A 24,027-nucleotide genomic window follows, 5' to 3' on the forward strand; every position below is an offset into this window, starting at 1 on the left:
TATTGTTCTTATTGGAACAAAGAGGTTAGTCTGGCCTCTGATTGATACATAGCTAGATTTACCTCGCTGCACCTTCTCTGTGAGTGACTGCAGTGTGACCTAGAGGAAGGAGTCCCCTAGATGGGGGAGGACGGGGAAGCAAATGAGTACAAAACAAATCTGGTCTATTTCTTGTTTTGATCCACTCCATCTATCTTTTACATCTTTGGCTGGCAGCAGACGGTGCAGAAGGACTGCCTGCCATCCACATCTCATGGCTGCCCGGCAGAAGATGATGCAATAGGACTGCTAGCAATCCGTATCGCCTGCCTGCTCACCATAAGACGGTTCAATAGGACTGACTGCAGGATTAAAGAGAATGACCTGATCAAGTCACTCCAAATTTAGTCCCTGCGCCCATGTCTACCCAGGCGCTCCTGGCCGACATGTCCAGGAGCACCTCGGACATGACGAGGACGGCTACCAGTCGTACTGTACCATCTGCTGCCACAAGGCAAGGGGTTGATGCTGCTGTGTAGCAATGCAGTACCGCGTCTGCCAGCACCCAGGAGACATAGGGTGACAGTTACCTGAGCGGGCTCCATGCTTGCCGTGGTATGGCGTCTGCACAGGTAACTCAGGAAAAAAGGCGCGAAACGATTGTCTGCCCTTGCTTTCACGGAGGGAGGGAGGGAACGGGGGCCTGACGATATGTACCCAGAACCACCCGCGACAATGTTTTAGCCCCATCAGGCATTGGGATCTCAACCCAGAATTCCAATGGGCAGCGGAGACTGCGGGAACTGTGGGATAGCTACTCACAGTGCAACGCTCCGGAAGTCGACTCTAGCCTTGGTACTGTGGAAGCGCTCTGCCGAGTTAATGCACTTACTGCACTTAGAGCATTTTCTGTGGGGCCACACACACTCGAATATATAAAACCAATTTGTAAAAAACCGACTTCTATAAATTCGACCTAATTCCATTGTGTAGACGTACCCTGTGGGTGATAAAATGTGTAAAAATTGAGGCAATTACAGTTCAGGTTCTTAAAAACTTCTTAGACGAATTATCCTCTCTCTTCCCCCTTCCCTGTACTGTTAGTTTCATTAGCCAGCTTCACCAGGATGCTCTGTCATTGCCCGCCACCTCCTTACTCCATTGATAGCCCTGCCTCATGTTTCCCCCCGCCAAAAAGGAGCTGGAGGTGCAGGGCTGCCCTTCAGAATGAGGGGCATCAAGTTTTTTACAGAGCTAGCTGCAGACAGTGTGGCTGAGACAGCATCGTGGCCCGACATCCTTGTGGAGCTATTGAAACTGCCTGTGACATTTCATTATGTTGATTTTAACTGGCATGAGTAAAACTTGTGGACAGGCTCCAATAAGAAAAGAAAAAAAGGGGGGGGGGTGCAGCAAACCATAAATTAAGATAATAACTGTATGGACCAACAAACAGCACACACACATACAACAAACAAAGTCACCCTAATACATATATTCCCTTTGATTTATGTTGCTGTGATAATCCTTACAGTCATCCTTTCAGTAGTTGGGTTTTGTTGTGTGCTGATGAAGGACAAAATCAATGTTGGGTCTTTTCATTCTTTTAATAAGGAGAATATAATCCTCCCTCTGTACTCTGCCAGTCTTGAGAACTCGACTTCAAAACCCATATAAATCTGTAAAAATGTAATGCTGGCTTTGGATTTTCTCCCTCCTTTTCCTGGAGAAGGGTTTTCCTGGAGACGTTTGTCTTGAAACTTTGGCTCACAAACAATGATGTTCTAATACGATCTTCCAGTGCCCTTCACGTTCCTGTAAATAGACTCGATAAGTACACATCTTTCTTTTGTGATCTAATGCTAGGAGTACTGACGGGGGTGGGGTCGGGAGGTGTTTGTGTGTAAATGGTGGAGAAGGCAAGGTAAAATAAGCAATGCTGCTTGAAAAGTGCAAATATTTGCTATCTACAATTTCATTAAATAATGGTAGTAATAATGGAATATAAATAATATTTATAAAGTGTCATTCATCAGGAAGGATCAAAATTGCATCATAAATGATAAACCTAACCTGGCTGAAATGCAGCCACCTTTGGGATGGAGGATGGTAGCCAGCCCAGAGCATACCGCAAAATAATGGGGGGAAGGAAAAGTTTGGCCAAACACATGAAAGTAAATGTCTTTGTTTATGAAAAGTTCTCCAAGGGATCCTTAATGGCTGGAGAGCTGACAGTCTTGGTGCTCATGATCTCGCCCGAAAGACCTAAATGGCTAACTGCATGATACCCAGTTCAGATCAAATGGGTGAAAGGCTATTCCTACAGGGGCATTGATGAGCACTAGCTGGCTGACCCTCAATCCAGATAAAATGGGAAGCAGCTGGAAGATATGGCAAGGATCATATCAGCCCTGTTACTTGAGTTTGTAATCTGGGGCAGAGTTGAATCTTCAGATGTTATTAAATTATTTTATAGCAGCAGTGCCAAGGGTGACTCTTCTCACTTATTCACGGACATTTGCAACCATTTCTTTTGGATGCAGATGTTACTACTGTAGTTTATTCCTTTATTACCTACTGAAATGTGCTCTCCATGGAGCTATGCTTTAAATCTACTTGTAAACTAAAACTGATGCAAAGTGCAGTGTCTTGCTTAAGTGGCACATTTTTATGGGAGCACACGACACTGGGGCTGTTGGTTTCCCAGTGGAGTGTAAGGTGTTGGTTTCAACCTGTAAGACACTAAATGGCCTGGACCTGCCTACTTGAGAGATTACTACTTTCCCCATGTCACACTGCTGCAATATCAATCTTGTTTCCCTTTAGTTAGGAAAGGGAGCTGCAGGCAAGACATGAAGGGCTGTCTAGTTTGGGAGTTCACTCCCCCAGTCCAAAATAGTCAAGCTGATGACCTTGATCTGCTGTGAAGTCCATCTCTTTCCGTAGCCTTTGGGGAAATGAGGGATATACCGAGGCTGGGATTCGTGGGTCTAATGGGCTTTTGTTTGTACTAGAACAAAACCTGGTTTTTGGGAGGCTGCTGAGTTTAATTTTGTTTGTACTAGAACAATATATTTTGAATAGCTAGGCAAGGTGCTTAGAGAACCGGACATGACTGCATCTCAGCAGTGCTTGGCACACTGCACCGGCCTCCCATTTGATTCTGAATCCAATTCAAAGTCATGACCCTTGTTTCAAAACTGTTAAGAGGCTTGGACCTAATTTTGGAGAGACCACTCCATTCTCTGTGATCTCGTGAGACATCGTTGCTACACAGAGACAGTGTAGGTGACAGAGCCCATGAGCGGGAGGCTGGACATTCTTGGGGGAGGTTCCCCTGCTGTGGAGCTCCTTTACTACCATGTGTCTAGCTGAGCTGAGCTTGAGCACGCTGCAAGAACCATCAGCCTGCACAAGTGTTTCCCCAAAGATGGCAGAAACATGGCCTGGTGACATTTCATACATTACAGTGAGAATTTTAAAATTACAATATTGTTGTCTACAATAGCCGCTGAAACCTGCTTAATCCAATGCTGAAAGGTGCTCAGATACTGTGGTGAGGAAGGTGATAGAAGACCCTGAACTGATAAGAAAAGAAACACCAGGGGGGATCATAGGTGGTCTTTGGGTCAAGTTATGATGTTATTTCATCTTGTTCATGGCACCTGGATTCTATGGTAATGGAAACATTTGAAGTACATAGTTGGGTAGGTTCTTCTGACTTTGTTCCATTGCATTAAGGAAAAATCAGCACATGTGCAATTTTGTCATTAAAAAATGGAATAAAATTCCTGATGACCTGCAAGGGAAAAAAATCTTCATTTCCATTATAGTGTGCTTTGGTTAGGTTTGCTTACATATATTCTACGTACTTTATATAGAAATTACTAGTATTTAAAACTACAAAATAGGCCTATTTTAGTTATATTTTGAATTTATTTAAATTATATTTTGGGTATCAAGCTGGTTTTCACAGTCGTATATTAATACAAAGGTTATTCTGTAGCGATCCTAGCTGTGCACTTTCAAGGACAACTCAAGAGTCCAAACTTCCACCTTTCCCAACTCTCACCCAAAGTCATCTTGAAAATTTTAAGCATATAATCTATTTGCTCTCTCCCTGTACAGCTAATTTTCAAGATATTTAACATACATATTTTGTGACATCCTATTTTAAAATACATTTTGTCTTCCAAATGTGTAATCTGATGTTTTAAATGTCATGAAAACTGGATAGTTTGGTTCTGTATGACCAGTTTTTCACATATATCAAACACACAATTTTGAGCTAATTTGCACATGCAGTTATTGCAGTTATACATGCAAATTACACTACTGTAATGCTGCTAAATTGTTCTTTGATGTGTAGCACAGAAGACCCTGGTGTAGAGATTTCTATACCGGACATACATTTTTATTTCTAGACAGTATTATCGATGTAAACCTAGTTTTGCATATCCTGTATGCATTCAACAGGGAGGCGGTTTTTTCTATAAGTATAAATAATGGAATGTATTCTCGTGATGTTTAGCCAAGAGGCTCATGGGTGTCTTCCATTAATGTTAACAGGAATTCTGGACATTAAACTTGCATGTATCAAGCAGGGAATATTGTATTGCCCAAATTTAAAAAAGCAAAACTCTTATTAAAGGATTGAATGGATTTACAGGAGAAGCATTAGTGTGATGAGAGAGCTCTGAGAATTCACTGATGCAGACAGGCAGGCAGTGAAAGCGTTTCCCACAGTGTCGCGCAGAGAAGGCTGTCAGACATACTACGTCTCTGCAGCAACTACGACCACTTTGCCTCTGAGATATTAGGGAGTCTTCTGGTTGAGAATACGACCGTGTTGCAGTTCTCTGGAGAACACTGCAGCCCAGATCCAAACTTCCCTGCTCTCCTAGTTATGGAAAACAAGTTTTTGGTTCAGAACCAGTTTTTCATTGTTTGGCGAAAGCTGTCGGCTGTTTAAATCACTTTCCTGTGGACTTTTACCTGAAAAGATTCCTTTTTGGAAACTGCAGAGGACAAGCCTGCTGTCAGAGCAGAAAACCAATTTTTTTATGTGATGTTGCTGCATTAAAAGGGCCAATCTTGTGTCTTGTAACACGTGAATAATGGGGCTAGCATGTGATGTCAAAAATTTCTAACCACCTCATAAATAAGCCAGTCACGCCCTTCCCCCACAACTGCCACCAAAAGGTCATCCAGTTTTGAACCTCAGCTTGCATCCCAAATTAAGAATGTATTCAGAGTCAAGGTTAAAGGTACAGTATCCCCTTTCAAAAGACGCATGTCAGTGTCTCTGCTGAGAATGATAAATAACATTTGAAACAGGCTATCAATTTTCAAGGGCCCTTCCCACTCCCCCAACTTTTTGTTGAACCAAACTTTACTGAAGGTCTGATCCTGACAAAGTGTAGGGATATTACTTAGCAATAAGCTAAGACACGATGCAGTTTCTTTAGCACAGTCTGCTTGAGTTAGCTGCTTGCAAAAAAGGAAAAAACTCAGCTTCAAACAGACTGATATTATTGTGATATCAATTCTGTCAGTAAGTTCTATATTAATACAAAAATAATTTCCCCGTAACAATAAAACATATCAAACATTCTACCTATTTAACTTCACTAATTTAATTCTATACAAATGTATATTTATATTTCAGCCCCCAAGCTATTTTTAAAGGATATTAAGATTGCAAAGTCAGGAACTCAAAAGTTAGGAAATGCCAAAATTAAGGTTGCCCGTACAACCTTAATATGGCCCCCTTGCGCATATGCATTATGATACAGTCTTTGATTACACAATCACATACTATTTTTTCTGCAGGACCGCTGCCTCATTCAGTGCACAGGATGGACAATGTTCACTGAACGGGTAATTTATTCAGTATTTCCTTTCATCCTCATCATTCAGTGTCCTAATCAATATTTCCTGCATACTATGCAAACTCTGCATAGACTGCAGAAGTCTTCATGGGCTTTTCTAAGGTGCTGTCCATACTGTATCTTAGTGCTTTGTGAACACTAAGGAGTGTATCGTCACAGTACCATGGAGAAGTGAGCTGATATCAGACATTTTAAGACCACACGGGATCATTAGGATCATCATTATCCCCACTTTACACACTGCGAACTGAGGCTACAGAGATTAAAATAAAAATTGTCAGAAGTGTCGACTAACATTGGGTGCCTGACTTCTGCAGAAAATGAGGCAAGAGTCCTACAGACAACAGGCTCTGATTCATTACGCAGTCCTGATTCATTCCCAGAGCACAGTCGATTCAGTGCACTCAGAGAGACAGAGGTTCTGAGGGAAAAATAGTATGTGATCATGTAGTCAAAGATTTTATCCTAATGCATATTCACAAGGGGGCCAAATTAAGGTTGCACAGGCAACCTTAACTGGCATTTCCTAACTGTCGAGTGCTTGACTTTACCGCCTTAGCAGTCTTTTAACATAGTTTTTAATGTAATTTCCTATTTTTTAATAATTAAGCTGAAAAAAACCAATATTATATGAGGTGGAACCATACTGAATGCCGACATGGGTCATTGGCAGGATTATACTCTTTAGAACCACAGCACAGACATCAAGCATTTGAGCTAATGGAGTAACCTGTAGCAGTATAAGGTTTTTATCTTCTATGTGGACCTGCCACTAGAAGGGGAAGAGAGACACATTTTGCCAATGGATTTCATGACTGTTTGCTAGACAACAAGGGAACACTGAGACTCAGAAATCCTAGTTCATTTCTAGGCTCCGAAGGGAGTGCTCTCTAGTGGTTATAAACTTCCTGCCCCTTCTCCCCCTCCCAGCCCATGTATACCCCCACTCCATTGCTATCCCCCGACTCATATTTTCGTGCACCTCCATTCCCCTTTCTCTGCTCCTGCCTGTCTTCATATCCTGCTCTTGTCTCCCTTCGTTGCTCATATCCTCCACCTCTCCACAGCTCCTGCCTTTCATCCGTTTCTGCTCATGCCCCTCTTCCCCTCTCCCTCTGCATCTCCTCCTCACACTCTGCCCTCTGTTCCCACTCCTACCCCAGGCTTCTGTGTTATTTTCCCCTTTTCCTTAAGCTCCCGCCCCATCTCTGCCCTGCCCAACTCTTTACCTTCTGCACTCTAGTCAGCCTGCTTCTTCCTTCTCTGTGCTAGCAAGGGGGAGCCGTGAGCGCACAGGAAAGAGCTGCAAGCTCTCAGTTTCAGTACCACAATAGTGCAAGACAATGGGGAGCAATTGCAGGGAAATTCATGCTGAGCCCCTGCAGTCCTGGGATGGAGCACACTCAGTTGTTCTGTGGAATGGCATATGTGCCGTCTAATTGACATGTTGGAGTGTCAGGGGATGGGACATGCCCAGGGCATACGGACTCTTCAGAGAATTTAGATGCCAAACTCTAGCCTCTACTGTGTGTATGCAAACTTGAGATTTTTCAGAGGAAACTTGGCCAAATTTGGGTGATGAGTTCTAGAGGAATTTGTTCTCTGCTGAGATCACCCTATTGCCAGCTGTGGAAAGTTTAACACCAGGGACTGACAATGATCCAGCAAATTGTAAGTCCTGAAGTGGGACACGGACAGTGGAAGTGTGTCAAAAGTGCATGCTTCAGTAAACAGCTCCAAGGCTGGCAAATTTTGTTTCAGGCTGGGCAAATTATGGCAATGCTGGGGTACATTTCTTACATACTTTTTTTTGCCAATTGTTTTTCATGACTTGAAAATTTAGTTTTTAAGAATTTTTGAGGCCTCAAATTATGTTGTAACTTAGTCTCAGAAATTCATGTCTAGCTCCAAATGTCGTGATTGCACTATTTCATATGGCGTCATCTTTGGCAATTTTGGCTCATGGACAGAAGACAGCAGTATAGAGCAGCATATGGACATGCTCATTTAAAGATTACTTACACAGAAAACACACACATCAGGTTTGCTGAGGATGGAAGAGACTGGAGAAACATGTACTTCAGTTCTGTCTCCAGAGATGGTACAAAGTCTTTATTGAGTTCACTGCCCAGGGTTCAGCCAGGACAGAGAACCAAGCAGTGATGCTCGGTAACAATTTCAAAAGCAGTTGAGTCAGTTAGGTGCTTTTGAAAATTTTACCTGCCAGTGATAAGGAGACGGCTTGATTTTTTTTATAACTTTGAATGGCCTAACTGAGAGTAGCTGCTGTCACTCAGCCCGACTGGGCATCGGGGTCCTGGGTGTGAGCTCTGATCAAATGGGATCTCTGGTTGCTCCGCAGGAAATGTTGGGAGTTCTGCTGTTGAGCAGGCTGATGCCCTGCAGCTTGTCATAGGTGGCAGGATTCTTTCTCTGCTGAATGGCTAGTCCCCAAAAGGAATGTGACATTAAACCTCCATTGATTTCATGAAGGTGCCAGGCTGGGCCACTGTCCCCCCAGAATCTTTACTAGACCTTCAATGTGGGGGGACAATAAGTGACCTTCTTTGCCTCTAATAAAATGAGTCAAAATTATGTCCGCCAAGCGTGGAGTAAACTTGGCCAATGTGGGAACTGGAACCAGTGACACTGGTCTTGTAGTGATCACAGTTAGATAGCCTGTTATTAACCAACAGCTACAGTAGGTTTTGCTTATGTTAGAATAGGAAACAGCTGTGGTAACTATGTAGTATCTCTAGGCACATGTTGGCCTTTTGATGGTGACCCTTCTAAAACAGTCATTCCAGCTCTGAATTCAACCAAGTAACAAAATGTTTATCACAGTATTTTCAGTCATCCTAATAGCAAAGAAATGCATGTAGAAACTTTGAGGGAACAATGAACTTCCATAAAGTTACCTAGTGTTTTCTGAACTTGAAAACAAATATACTTGGGTGAAAGAGCTCTCTTTTCCCAACTCCAATTTCACTAATGAAATTGTGCGTATTCCATATCTGCTTTCATCTGCTGTATTTACAGAAGGTCCCTTTCGAAAGCAATGGACACATTGATGGATTTAAAGTATCCTCCAACAATAGCCTCCCATTTGTTTTTTGTCAGTGCCGCCTTCATTAAATTTTGGCTAGTGGCAGAAAAACCATCTGGCACAGCAACATCTCTGTATGTGTGGGCCTGTTTAAATGGAAGGGACAGATATTGTTGAACCAGAGCAGGAAAAGGAACTAGAAATCAATGGGATGCTCAGTAGGAAGAAATGGAGGGTACATGCGACTCAATTTACATATTAGCTTGCTTTCTGTTGCCCTCTCTTCTTTCTCCTCCAAACCAAAGGCAGACTCTTCTCAGATCATGCCATGTGTGTCAGGAGCTAACGTTCTGGGAACGAGCAGGGTGACCTGCTCTGTGTAACCGACGTCAACCTCAAACTATACAGAAGTAGCTACATCTGTTTTGGCTTTGTTCGCAAGGCAAAGGGGAGGGGGGGTGTACTCTGTGGTCAAGGGCCAAACTACATGTCATATTTCATTACCTTCATTAGCTACTACAGAAGGCTGCATTAAAAAGAAAAGGTTGCAGTTAACTCTTCAATGGCCAGCTTTTTAAAAATTCATTTTAAATTTCACTTCCTGTTCTTCTTGATTTGTCTCTGCCTTTGGTTTTAACTTATCAAAACTATAAATCAACCTTTATGCCCAAGATTTTGCCCTTTTAATGTAAAAGAGGCAGCAGGCTACTGTTTCATTCTTAGGTAGCTATTCAGATGATGGCTGAAACATCTGGGAACTGTTAGGCAAGCTGTTGTGTAAACCGAAAAGGGAAAGTGTATTTAGCATTAATAAAACTTTCCTTTTTTAGTTTGTCCACAGTTGTCTTTTGCTTTTTTCACCTCACATTATTTGTGTGATTTAATGTCGCTGGGGGTTTGGGTAGGAGGCAGTTTTGTTTTGTGCAAAGGTAGGGGCATATTGGATTGCTGGGTAAATATTCTTCATTTTATTTTTTTACATGAACAAGAATCATCTTATTTTTTCCATGAGGCATTTCCCATGATTTGAATAAATAAAATATACTGTTCAGGTGCTTAAAACTTAATGGAGAAAGTATCAAATACATTTATTATAGTTAGTTACCACAATATTTAAAATAGATGTCATCAAGTCTGCCCAATATTAAATATACCTTAATACATTGCATCAAACCATACTGTACATTTTGGCTAACTAAGAACACTAAGCTAAGTTGATGATATTTAACTGCAAAAGAAGAATTAGGTTGAATCACAAAAAGAAACACAATGTCTCACTGAGCCGACCTTCTGAAGAACCTCACCCCAACAATGCTCAGGACGAGACCTTTGATTCTGCACACGCTTGTGCACATGGTTAACTTAAAGGTGCATAAACCTGTCTGTCATTTCTTCTCTGGACTTGCACAGTACATAGAAATCGCTGCCTCTCACCTTGAAAAAGTATAAGAAAATATGTGATGAGGTATAGGTATGCTTCTTAGATCCCAGCACGTAAGGGGTTACTAGGCGGATCCAGATTCACGCGGCACACCTAGCTGATGTGGGCGTAGGCGGAAGGTGCCTCCTCTCGCTTCTCAGGTTGTCGAAAGGTGGAACCAAGGGCTGTGGGCTATAAGCAAGGGTTCTGTTACTTTGTGCAACAGGGTGGGTTGGCCCTGGGGCTGGAGAGCGGAGGCTAAGCCATCCCTGATTCCAGGCTGATATGCCTCTGAGAGCAATCCAGGATAAAAGTTGCAGTGAAGGGGGGAAGGCTCAGAAAGCTGTGGCAGGGAGTGAAGAAAACCCTCTCAGCAGGACGATCTGGGGAAGACTGACCCAGCAGGAGAGGGACTGCAGAGGGGTATGACTAAACAGCCCATGAGAATGAGCCTCCAGCCTGGGCTAGTGGGGCTAGCACTTGCAAAAGAACTGTGTAGACAGCATGGTGGAGTTGTGGCTTGACTGGTGCTTATGTTCTGAGGCTCAGGGAGGGCAGTGGGCTTCAGAGCCCGAGCTCCAGTCCAAGCTGCAACTTCAAGATGCTGTCTACACAGCTCTTTTTAGAGGTCTAGCAGGAGACCCACTAATTCAGGTCTGACCCTGGCTGGTGGGGCTAGGTTCTGGGGGCTGTGTAAACATACCCTGAGAGGCTCTGACCAAACAGGGGTAGACTGCTGGGTTCTCAAGGCAGGAAGGCCTGAGAGGAGGAAGAGAAACCTTGGGTTGCCTGGACTTACGAATGGACTTTGTTTGGGAGCACTGAGCTTTATTGGAAGCTTATTTTATATTAATAAATCCAGTCCCCATGGAGGGGTATTTTTGACAAAGTAAAACCCCAAAGAGAAGTTTATTTGAACAGTCCAAGAAGGGAAGCTGAGGCTGGCTGCCTTTAGCATGACCCTAGACCCACAAGGGGGTGCACATGAGATAGTGGGTCCAGAAGTGAGCTGTAGCTCACGAAAGCTTATGCTCAAATAAATTTGTTAGTCTCTAAGGTGCCACAAGTCCTCCTTTTCTTTTTACTGAAATTTGGGGATCTTTGTTACATTAATAAAGCTGTCCCTGAGGGAAAGGGAATTGAACTGAAGTATAGTCTGGGCTTTATATTAATTCCTCTGCTGGTGTATACACTCATCAGCTTATACTTTATTTTCCTTTTCGGGGGTGGGGAAACACAGGGATTTTTTAAGAAGTGTTTTCTGTAATACAGCTAACGTAAACTGAAGTCACATTGGAAGCAGGGCAGTTGTTCACAGCATGGGTAACTTGATGTATAATATTTATCTTACCCACACCACATTTGAAAAATAAGTTCGGGGACAAAAACCACAAATTTCAAAGTATATCTATGTGTTCTGATCCTAACTCACACAGTGATAGGGGAAAAAGACATAAGGATGGATAGCCGCCATAAATGTGAATTCTTTGCCATGTCAGTTAGTGTTGTGATCATACAAATGAAATTTTAATTCCTTGGTAATTAAAAAGAAAAACCTTTCATGGGTGGCTATAAAACTGATGTCACTTGTCTGCATATTCTTTAAATCCTCTTCGCTCTCTCAGGAAAGTACCTCTTTGTAATTTGTTCTAAAATGCATATGTAAATATGTTGACTTAATCTGCACAGAAGCAGGACAGCACTGCAGGCTCAAGGCCTACATCTTTATTTGATATTGTGATATTAGTAGATCTGGGGCTTACTCTATTATTTTTTAAAGCATCAAAAGACTTTCTGCCCACATTCTGAAATTATTGAAACACATGCAGAGAGAAGGAACGAGGGGCACCTTTCTTTTTTCACACATTAGTAACTTCCAAACAAGTCGTGTTACTTTTTGAGGGGGGACAAAAATTTGATTCCAAGATCAGCCCTTGCATGCCAAGTTTCAGCCTGGAGCGAACTTTTACAGCTGAATTGTAAACTCTTAAAAACAGGGGTTTATAATGGAAACGCTGACGCAACCTTAACTACAGCGGTGTGAGTGCAATGTGATAATAAATGAGGCAGAACAGCAAAGTGCTGCTTTTAATTTATCATTTAGCAGGAGAAAAAAGCTTGTTTACTTCTTCTTTTTCATCTTCCTCTCTGGTCCTGAGACTTTCAGCCGTTATTTTGAAATGTATTTTATAATAAAACTTCAGCGGTTATGTTGCCTAGGACCTTAGTGTCCATTTTTGAGAGAGAGAGTATTTTTAAGCTTTTAAAAAAGCATATTCTGTTGACTGATTACATTTCAGCATTTTAGTTCGATGCTTTGCAATATATTTGTTATAACAAAGATTAAAAATAATTCTGCGAGACCCTCTGACTTGAAGAGGTACCGTAACTCTGAAAGGCGAGTCCAACTATTGACTTGTGTACAGGATAATTTTACATTTTAAACAGGCAGGACAGACAAAGTTGGAGGGGAAACAGGCATGGAAAAGCCAAGCGACAACAGGTCAGTGGCTGAGCTGAGCGTTACATCAGTTCAGTGCCCAAACCACTAGACCACACTGCCTCATCTTTAACAAGGTGAAACGACTTACAATGTGTTCCTCTTACTGACCAGAGGAAAACAAGTGCAGCCTGAATGTTGAATGAGCTCTGTTACAAACTCCAAAACACTGGAACAGAAACACTAAAGATGGAAAAACTAGTGAATGCAGAATGCGTGGCTTCATGTAACAGCATAAACAATATAGAAGGAGTACGTTTGTGAGAACTTTTTTAGCAGCTCCAAGACTAAGCATGTGATGACACTCTGAAGATCAGTAATTGCCATATGTTATGGACAGTTAAAGACTGGGATTTCCCAAACTGATTCCTAAGTGCTTCTGATCTCTTTGGGATCTCTGCCTTTGGGTTGGATTAACACAACTGGATTTCATTTTTTTTATTGTACCTTTCTATGTTTAAATTAGGGGATGTGTTAGTCTTGAAAGTCAAAGAGGAAAAGTGAAAAGGTAAGTGAAAAAGGGATAGAGTGTTGCCCACCTATCAAACAGGGTGCTAAGAGTCAGGACTCCCCATTCTACTTGTGGTTTTGCTTCTCGCTGAGGGCAAATCATGTAGGCCAACGTTTTCAGCAGTGGTCTCACCTTCTGGGCCCCAACTTGAAACATAAAGGGCTTTATTTTCAGAACTGCTGAGAACCCACATCTCCAGCTAAATTCAATGGGAGTCGTGGGAATTCAGTAAGTGCTCACCACTTCCGAAAATCAGGGCCAAGATGTCACAAATTAAGCACCTCAGGATCGGGGCTCCTAAACCCAATGGCCACTTCTGAATGTTGGTTTAATGTCTCTCTCTGTCGAACAGTGTTTTCTGTATAGTGGAAGAATACAATTTTCAGATTTGTAAAATGCCTTGAAAGTCTTGATAAAGGCCCCTATGTGCATGTAAATATTACTGTTGCCAATAGCATGAATGCAGGTATAACACTCAAAAGTGGTGATATTTGGTTTCTAGAGTCTGGTCTTGGGTCCTGGATCCTAAATATCTCACAGAGATGAGCTGTGTCAAGCATCCATCCAGGACTTGCCGTTTACCGCTCTTGAGGACTATATGTGCATTGCTACTATCCTGAAGCCTCACAAGATAGTTTCCTACTTGCTTTTCTCTTGGGTATTCTCCAGTTTTTAGCAGTATTATTTTTAAACATTGCCACTTGCCAGTGCCTGGTGTGCCTTTCAATGGTGGTAGCTGCTGAATTATCCCAGTTTGATGGTCCTGGTCTCAGCTGTTATCCAGTGGCAGAGTATGCTAGCTTTAGAGCAAATGCATATTCACAACATCTATCCCTGTTTCCTGCTCATAGTGGAAGAGAAATTGTCTTGCCTGAGAATCACCCACAGCAGCAGTGAGTGATACCTGTGGACTCACCCTGAATGTACTGATTTGCCAAATATTGATGTGAGAAAGGGGAGCTTGGCTATCTATGTAGAGTCCCCTGATTTTTATGAGCTCTTATGCTAGGCACACAAGAATCTTTGCATTAAAAATGAGCTAAAGGAAAATTGAAGAGACCGATCCACACGGTTATATATTAATATTCCAGAGGTGGAGGAGAGTGGAGGAAAGAGGGGGACATTCTTTGCATTAACAGGAGAAGATGAAGATTAATCCTGCTAGCCAGGATTCTTTCGTCTTGTCTGAAGCTGAGAATTGGACTATTTCTAATGAGTACAGGGCAGGGATGTAAATCTGATAGTATTGTGTCTTTAAAATAAAATAAAATAAAATAAAATAAAGCCTTACTGATTGCTTATATGGACAGCTGGCACACCTTAAGAAGTAAGAAAGATTCAGACAGGAATATAATAAGGCCTAGGAAAGTGGCAGCATGAAAGGGATGACCTTTATTTGCAATCATAGCTGAGATTTACAGTTTATTACTGATAGCTTTTATAAAGAGCCATTCAGTTCAGAGGTGAGAGGTTTGTCATCTGGAAATGCAATTAACTTTAGCCTTATCCCAATCCCCCTGGTCTTAGTGTGAGAGCAGCACTTCAGCAATATCATGCTTTTCCCTCTAATTTTTTTTTTTTTTTTTTGGTCTCTTGCAGCCCTTGTTCCCTGGCATTAACACAGTTGCATATTTTTGCTGCTATTATTTTTTTAATTCTTGCTATTCTAGGTCATCAGCAGCTAAAAGGCATTGAGATTTTTTATTAGATCTAACTTATTTGATTTGTGAATGGGAAGATTTCAAGAAAGAGAGACATTTAAATCGGAGAAGAATTAGGGGACCACATGGAATGAAGTTCTGTCGTGATAGGTGTGAAAAATTAATTACAGTAATGGAGAGCCTAAAAGAAAGAAGCAGTTGGATTTTAAGTAAAAGATGACCTCTGGCCCCCCCTACTTAAATGCACACACAACACTCCCCCAGTATGCTGACACACCCCCACAGGCACATCTGCTTGAACACATATAGCCTCAAATATACAGTCCCCCCGCCTGTTTATACTGCACATGCGCACACACATCACGCCAAGGAAGCACAACATGATTTGAAACATGAACAAACGAAAGGGGTTTTGGCATCCCTGCTGTGTGTGTATGTGAAATCCCTAAAGGTCTATTTTTGTTTCACAGGTTCAGTTTTATGACCCTCTCTTGTCTGTTAAGTCAGGTCTGTAGGAATTTAAGAGCCAGACACAAAAGCAAGAATTTAGTACATTTGGCCAGTTGGTTTAGGTTATTTGAAATATAGCCTAGTATATTTTCCACAGTAGGCTTCTGCCAAATAGATCAGAGACAGAAGGGGGAGAGAGCCAGAGCCCATGTCAACAAATTTTAACCTCTGTAACATTGAGGGAGAGAGGATGGGCTCTGTTTAGAATCCTGTCAGTTATTCATAAACTGTCCATGGCCATAACAAGTTATCTCTGTAGTATGCTGCACACCCTGGACACCTGTGTTATAAAACATTGAACTGGAGGGACTTCTAACATTCCGACAGGCTCCATTTGAAAACTATTTACTCTGGGGTAAACGAGAACAGAATAATTACTAACAATGTGTTTTCCATCCCTATTTTATTGTGGCTATTATTTTCATCAGAGTTAGAGGTTAATATCCCTATTTTTCTCCTCCACTGCCTGAATACAATAGGAGCTCAGCACATAGTCAAACCAGGTAGAAGAGGAAATAACAAACTCCACAATGGGTTCAGATTAACCCATATCTAATGAGGGTGTTTGGCCCTGGGGTAGGAATCACCCTGCTGAAGTTTGCCCTGGTATGAGTATTTCTTTTCTTGCTTTAGAGAAGAAGACAAAAATTAAATATAGTGTGAAACAATCCAGTTGTAGAGTAGTGTAGACAATACGGCAGTGGCAGAGTATTGCATTAAAAATATACTTCCATGCTGTATCTAATCTTATCTATCTAGGACATTTGTGAGGCATCTCTACCCATGGTATATGTGTCTCTTAATAGAGAGGAGAAAAAGGCAGCCCAGTTTGTGTCCTTAAAAACACCTTTTTGTGGTGCAAACAAGTGTTAATGTGAAAGGGGAGATTGCCTCAAGCAACGTGCTACTAAACTGGAAAAGTAAACATTGCCCTTTCCTGCAGAAAGATTTTGTTCTAAGATGCTCTTTATGTTGATGATATTCCAGTCCAAAAACCTTCCTCCCTGGCTCTTGACAGAAATACAGAAGCCTTAGTTGTATTATAGATTTGGGTATTTTAAGGGTTAGATGAGGGTATCCTTGATGAGTTGTTTTTTAACAAGGGTAATTTCATCCTGAAAGATTTTGGTTGCACAGGAACATCAGTGCCACTTGGGAGCACAAGGGCTAGTTTTCCTCAGTCAAGGAATAGGACCAAATTCTGAGGTAAAAAGCACTCTCTCAAGAAGAAAAAGGGAAGAGATGTTCAAACACTATATAATGGGGGTGGAATAATGGATATTGTTTTTCAATTATTGGTTTTACAGTGATTGCCTTGAAGTGTCACCAGTTCTTCAAGTTAATATAAATCTGGTAAATATGAATGTAAAGGCATTATAAACTTCCATTTCCTTTTCTGAATGACACAGACAAACTGATCAGACTTACCTTTCATTTGTTTTCCTGTTGTGAATATCTGGGTGAAGAGAAGTGGGTCCACAACTCGATAAATGACTAGTTCAGTGTTTGACCTTTAAGATGAAAAACAGTTTCTCTAGGACCTTTTCCAATGGCAGCTAGGTGCTTTTCAAAAAACTCTGCAGGAACAAAACAAAAAAATGCAGCAAATGTTAAACAAAAGAAATATGTCTTGTACTATGCTTTCCAGATCACGAGACTGGGGCTCTGAAAGGATGCCAAGATGAGTTAATTCCGAAGTTAATTCTGAAGTCGGAGAACCCAGGCATTGAACAGAACTTCAGTAAAAGCTGCTGGGTGCTAAGCGCTTTTGGACTTAGAAGCTTAACATTAGGCACTCATTTTTCATATCTTGGTCAGGGTGTTCAAACTTTAGATTCTGATAGCAATTAGTGTCCATGGTGTATAGGGGGGAAAGACGTTTTACATCATACGGTGCCACAGTGCCCAGGACTTTAAATGTTATCACCAGCACCTCGAATTACACACAGAAACATTCATGTTTAACAAGCTGTTTACTTTTGATATTATAAGTTAGTAGCATGTTTCTTGGGGTAATCTCTTCCTCTTACTAATATTTGTGTGCATGACAGAAAGATGCATTTAAATTCTCCCACTGCATTTTTTTTATCAATCCACAGACACTAGGTATATAGAAATGTACCTGTACATATAACATATATGTCAATAAAATTAAAGTGATAAATGTGTTTTATAAATATATATTTTATAAACTGGTAAATATACCACAATGATAGACACTATATCAATGCTGATAAACAATATAACATAAAAAAAACCTTTAAAATGGATTAGATGTTAGTTGACAGACAGGGAACAGAGTAATTATCAGTAAGACTGCCAAGTGGGGAACAGTATTAAGTGGTGTACTACAGGGATGACTATTGGGACCAACAGTTTATTATTTAACATTTGCATTAAAGATCTTAAAAAGGTCCAAATTCAAACATGATTAATTTTGTTGATGACATCAAGATTAGAGAGGCAGCAGAAACCCTGGAGTGCAAAAACAAACTGCAGTGACCTGGAGAAATTAGAAAAAAGGACTGCAGGCAACAAGATGAAATTCAGTAGAAATAAATTTAAAGTATTACACCAAGGCAGAGGAAAAAACAGCACAGACAGACTCAATAAGAGCAATGAGTCAGAGAAAGACCTAGAGTAGGTAGCAAACAAAACATGAGATTTCACTCAGGTGACCGTGTTGTTTTTCACATATGAATATAGAGGGGGATCATATGTAAAACTGTGGGTTTGATTGCATGTTCTGTTTAGCTGGTGTAGCTGTATCTGGAATCCTAGGTGCATTTCTGGTTCCCACATTTTAAAAGGATATAGAAAAAACCGAGAAAGTCAAAAGTACACGGACAACCCAAGTGTGAAAAGGCGATGCTTAGAGAGTTCCTCTCTGCACAGTAGCTCTGAAAAGAATGGAGAGCCTTGATAACCGCTTTGAGCAGGGAGAGAAAGAGGAGTTTTGTTAACTAATTAGAAGAAGAGCAACTTTGGCTTAATTTGTTAAAATGTATTTTATAAAGCTGTTACATTTTCTGATCCAACAATAAAAGAACAAAACAACTTTTAAAAATGGACTCTTCCATACAACTGATTCTCTGTCAGCTGATGTGGAGCAAGCTAATCTGCAACTGTGTGTACGTCTGCATACAGACATATGCATTCTGGGTGGGTCTCTGAGCATCTTTTGTGGGTGAAGAGCAGACCTGACATTTGCTTAAGTAAGCAGCTTTACTCAGCTGGAAAGAAGGTGAGTAAGGACCAACTTCTATTCGTGAGAGAGACACGCTTTCGAGCTTGCACAGAGCTCTTCTTCAGCTTTTTGTAAGCTTGAAAGCTTGTCTCACTCACCAACAGAAGTTGGTCCAATAAAAGATATTACCTCACCCAACTTATCTCTCTAATATCATGGGACCAACACGGCTACAATAACACTGCATACAGCTGTGAAGAAAACAGTTTTAAAATCCTAAATTTTAGGAATGCTATTGATTTTTTTTTAATGCTCTTTCAGTGAAATGCAGTTTGATGTCTTTAAAGAACACCAGCTGGAAACGATGCCACACCTGGAGACCTCTGTGATTTTGTTTCTTATCTTACATCCTTTCTGTAGTAGATGGAGTGAGAAAGAGAGAGAAAAGAAAGAGTTAGGATAGTGGTTTGGGGGAGTGGTTCTCAACCAGGGGTATGCGTACCCCTGGGGATGCACAGAGGTCTTTCAGGGGATACATCAACACATTTAGATATTTGTCTAATTTGACAAAGGCTACATAAAAAGCACTAATGAAGTCAGTACGAACTAAAATTTCATATAGACAAGACTTTTTTATACTGCTCTAAATATTGTATCAGTGTTCCTCAACCTGGCGTTGTGATTATAATTATATGGTAAAAATGAGAAAGTAAGCAATTTTTAAGTACTAGTGTGCTCTGACATTTGTATTTTTATATCTGATTTTGTAAGCAAGTAGTTTTTAAGTGAGGTGAAACTTGGGGATACGCAAGACAAATCAGACTCCTGAAAGGGGTACAGCAGTCTGGAAAGGTTGAGAGCTACTGGTTTAGGGGTTGGGGTTGGGTGATGCTCTCTTCCCCACTGTAGAGTTTATGCTTTAAGGAAAACTACTGAGCTAAAATCACAGTGCCAAACACAGACAGCATTAGAAATGTAGAATCCTTAACCCTTTTGCCTACTGCATTCTGCTGCAGCTGTTCCCTCCTCCCATTGCTGCAGAATGCTATGGCATTCTTTGGAAGTGCTGACAAACTGACTGTACATGGCACTGCACCTGGGATGAATTTTGTCCCTCCTGTCAGGTGTACGTGGCAGCCAATGAATGGTTGTTGTTTCATATTCTTTCTTGTGGATTTATTTAACCAATGGGAAAGCATTGTCACAATATCTGTACAGTTAGGAGGATTAATAATTTTTATTACTCTTTGAACAACAACAACAAAAAATCCCTATGAATAAAAAACCTGTTAAACTCATCTTCAGAAACTTTCACCATCCATGGTTTCAATATAATAAATAATGAAAAAGGAAATCCTAAAGTTAGAAGAGGCCAAAAGGTCTGTCATACTGTTCCTGCTCCTCTTTTCTTCACTTTCATCCTTGTTCTCTCAGTACTTCTGCAACCTCCTTTTGGCCTTTTTTATGAGTGTACCTTGTAAAATGAGCAGGCATAGTAGCTGATATGCTGTTTGCAGATCTCCTGCATATATTTGAGCTCAGAATCATGCCAACACCTGTCAATCTCTCCTGACTGTTTCTTGAGGTCACTGGTGTTTGGTTATTCATGGTCATTTATTGGCAGTACATTGGCTTCTGTGATAAATTTTTGTAATGCTGTTTCCAATTTTTTACTTGTAGATCATGGAACATGATTTTCGTGTTTGTATTTTTTTTGGAAGTGTAAAACATTAATCAATTTCTTTGGTACCTTACCTAATTTCACATCTGCAATAAATTCACTGTACATTTTTCCCTTTTCCATGGAGAATAGGCTCAGCTTCCCCACTTTTCCATGCAATTATGTCTGCAGATCTGGCATAGTTTTATTTGCTGCGTCTCTTTGAGGGCTAATTTATTTATATAATTAAATTACTTAAAAACATTCCCTTGCAAAGGAGCGTAAGACTGAATCTCAAATGATCTGAGCTTTCAGGGGGTAACAGTTTAAGAACAGAAAGCCCTAGGTTGCAGTTGAGTTTTTTTTAATTAGTATATTTTGGCGGAGCAGATGAATTCTTATGCTAAACACGGGCACCTCTGCTCCGTCATCATGACTCTGTGACAGATGTCGTGGTGCAAATAGTAGCCTCTGATTGCACAAGGTATTGAACTCACAAGGTGGCTGGAGTCCCACCTGAAGGAAGAAAGTTCTCTTTTTTTTTTTTTAGAAGAAAGGGGTGTAAAAGGTGCAGTAAAACTAATCTGTTTTGTACAGGATAATCTACTGTACGTTACCCTTTGGAAATGAACATAAATGGACTTGTGTGAGATGTGGATAATAACCAAGAAGTGGTAGAGAATTAATTAGAATTTATTTATAATTACACACCTAACTCAAGACTATTAGTGACGCTATCTGTTTTTAATTGCTTTCATTTTGTGATTTTCTGCAGACTTTTAAATATGTGATAACATTTGATTTAACCATTTTGTGAATTGCACTCAGAAACATGCTAAATCTATTTCCAAAGCGGGTAATTTTTTTGTAACTGGGAAATTATATTTTAAAACATGAAGTGCTGTGTGCAAGAAATACTTATCATTTGTTTGGTCATGTTACAAAGGCTTTAATCTGTGAAAGTGTAAAATCCATCAGAAAAGAAAGTAAACTCAGAGTTTATTTTCAGTCTGCCATCTCTCATCTCATCCATGTACAAATAGTCAAGCTTTGTGGAGGATGGAACTTTCATTTTGAAAGGGTTTCAAGATTTAAAAGTTCGTCTTCATTTTGAATCAAGACAAACCTCCAGAATAGGCCTGGCACTACTGGGGAGGCAAAAGGCGCATTTAACACCCTCCCAGTCCCCCAAAAAACCAGAAACATCGAGGCCCCAGATTGTTGTCAGAGGGGCCAAAATCTGAACAAAGTTATCCAATGTGAAGTAGTGGACCAGCAGCAGATTGGAGAATTTTCATCCTTTATATAAAAGATGAATCACAACAAAATCCTGACAGAGTAGCTAAATATTACCCTGTTTTGAAGAGTTTAAAAAAGTAACTGATAGGTCTCAAAATGTAATTGTAAACATGGAATCCTCATCGAGTCGCTGTGTTTCTAGTGTGGCTGCACAGGGTTCTTGGCCCTACGCTATTTAACATTTTTATCTATGATTTGGAAGAAAACACAAAATCATCAGTGATAAAGTTTGCAGATGACACACAAATTGAGGTAGTGATAAATAATGAAGAGCACAGGTCACTAATACAGAATAATCTGGATTCCTTGGTAAAGTGTGTGCAAGTAAACAATATGCGTTTTAATAAGGCTAAATGTAAATGTATTAGGAACAAAGAATGCAGGCCATACTTACAGGATGGGGGATTCTGTGCTGGGAAGCAGTGACTCCAAAAAAGATTTGGAGGTGGTGGTAGATAATCAGCTGAACATGAGCTCCCAGTGTAACACTGTGGCCAAAAAGGCTAATGTGATCCTTGGATGCATAAACAGGAGAATTTCAAGTAGAAGTAAAGAGGTCATTTTAGCACTGTATTTGGTACTGGTGCGACTGCTGCTGGAATATTGCATCCATTTCTGGTCCACAATTCAAGAAGAATGTTTGTAAACTAGAGAAGGTTCAGAGAAGAGCCATGAGAAAGATTAAAGGGTTTAGAAAGCATGCCTTATTGTGAGAGTTTTTTAAGGAGCTCAGTCTATTTATCTTAACAAAGGGAAGGCTAAAGGGTGACTTTATTACAATCTATAAGTACCTACATGGGGAATAAGTGTTCGATAATGGACTCTTCGATCTAGAAGTCAAAGGTATAACATGATCCAGTGGCTGGAAGTTGAAGCTAGACAAATTCAGATGGGAAATAAAATGTAAGTTTTTATAAGTGAGAGTAATTAACCATTTGAACAATTTACTAAGGGTCGTGGTGGATTCTCTATCACTGGCAATTGTTAAATCAAGATTGGATATTTTTCTGAAAGATGTACTCTAGGATTTATTTTGGGGAAACTCTATGGCTTGTTTTATACAGGAGGCCAGACAGGATTATAATGGTCCCTTCTGGCCTTGGTACCTATGAAAATCCAAGATTTTCCAGGGATCTAACTAGTCCCTGGAATCTCAAAGGTTATTTGTTATTTAAATAGCAACATCCGGGGCTCCCAAATACCCACTGCCCCCAGTAATGGGACGCTAGAACTGGCCTTGCCCCAAAATTTCAAAATTCTCCATAAAAGAGAATTCCAGAAAAAAAAATTTGGGATTGATCAAAACATTTTGTTTCAATTTTGACCTTTTATTTAATGTACTACAAAATAAAACCAAATTTGAAATGAAAAGTTGTTTCAAAATGAAAACACTTTGTTCCAGAAAATGTCAAAATGGGAACTTTTTGTCCTGGTTTTTCTCCCAAACAAAATTTGTTGAAATTGACACATTTTCACGAAGTGCTTAGATTTTGACAAAAGTGCATTCTCTTAAAGAAAATGGCTTTAAGGAAGATTTTTCAGCCAGCTTCAGCAAATAGCTAATTCCCCATTATTCCGAGAGAGCCTGGCACCTCAATACCATTGGATAGTGTTTTTAAAATTTGGGCAAGCAACGAAAGTTATAATTTCCATCTGGGTCATTCCAAGTGAAAGAATGTAACTCAGAACTCTATGTATTAAAAGATTGCACACACATACTAAGAAATTCAGTGTATTTTTTCAAAGGCGTTCATGTAATTTTCAGGCTGCCAATAAGAAACAATTTCATGATCTGAGGCAGTACGGAGTGACTTTTTGAGTAAATATTTTAATTTTAAGATTGATCTAGTGTTAAAGTCCCTCTTTAAAACTTCACTGGAAGAAGTAAGCTATTTCTGTAACCAAGAATCTTATGTATAGATTATTCTCACTCGCTCTACACTTCTGTACTCCATTTATTCAACTCACCTGGAATTGGACAGGGCCATTCATTTGAGATACAATTATTATTGGAGTCATCATTTGATAGCACCCATCAATGTACTAAGTGCTTCTCAGAAGACATAAAAAGATACAGCACCTGTCCAAAAGAGCTTACAGCATAAAGCCACAACCCTTCATTGGGTTCCACTAGCACAGGTCCTGTGCCCATGCAGAGGCCTATGGGAATTAATGGGACTTGGTTTGACCACAGGGGTCAGCATTAGTGGATCGTGGTGCAGAATCCAGGCCTAAATGATAGATTTACAGGCAATTAAAGAAAAAACACACACCAGGAAGTGGAGGCTTGAGAGAAACCATGTATCTTGGTTCACATTTTTGAAAGTATAATCAGAGTCTTTTGGTGTAGGCAGTTTTGCAGA

General features: G+C 40.4%; 1 long non-coding RNA gene across 2 annotated transcripts in view; it reads left to right on the plus strand.

The window, feature by feature from the left end:
- Positions 1-24,027, plus strand: part of LOC119563705 — a 588,454-nt gene that overhangs the window by 347,540 nt on the left and 216,887 nt on the right. The window contains exon 7 of one of the 2 annotated variants that reach the window (XR_005222258.2): positions 17,167-18,689. The exons of the other annotated variant lie outside the window; for it this stretch is intronic. This is a non-coding gene — a long non-coding RNA (uncharacterized LOC119563705). Of the gene's footprint in view, positions 1-17,166; positions 18,690-24,027 lie in introns of those variants that run through there. 2 annotated transcript variants of the gene reach the window in all.

The sequence above is a fragment of the Chelonia mydas genome, chromosome 12, assembly GCF_015237465.2.
Source record: "Chelonia mydas isolate rCheMyd1 chromosome 12, rCheMyd1.pri.v2, whole genome shotgun sequence".
In the NCBI taxonomy this organism is placed as follows: Eukaryota; Metazoa; Chordata; order Testudines; family Cheloniidae; genus Chelonia; species Chelonia mydas.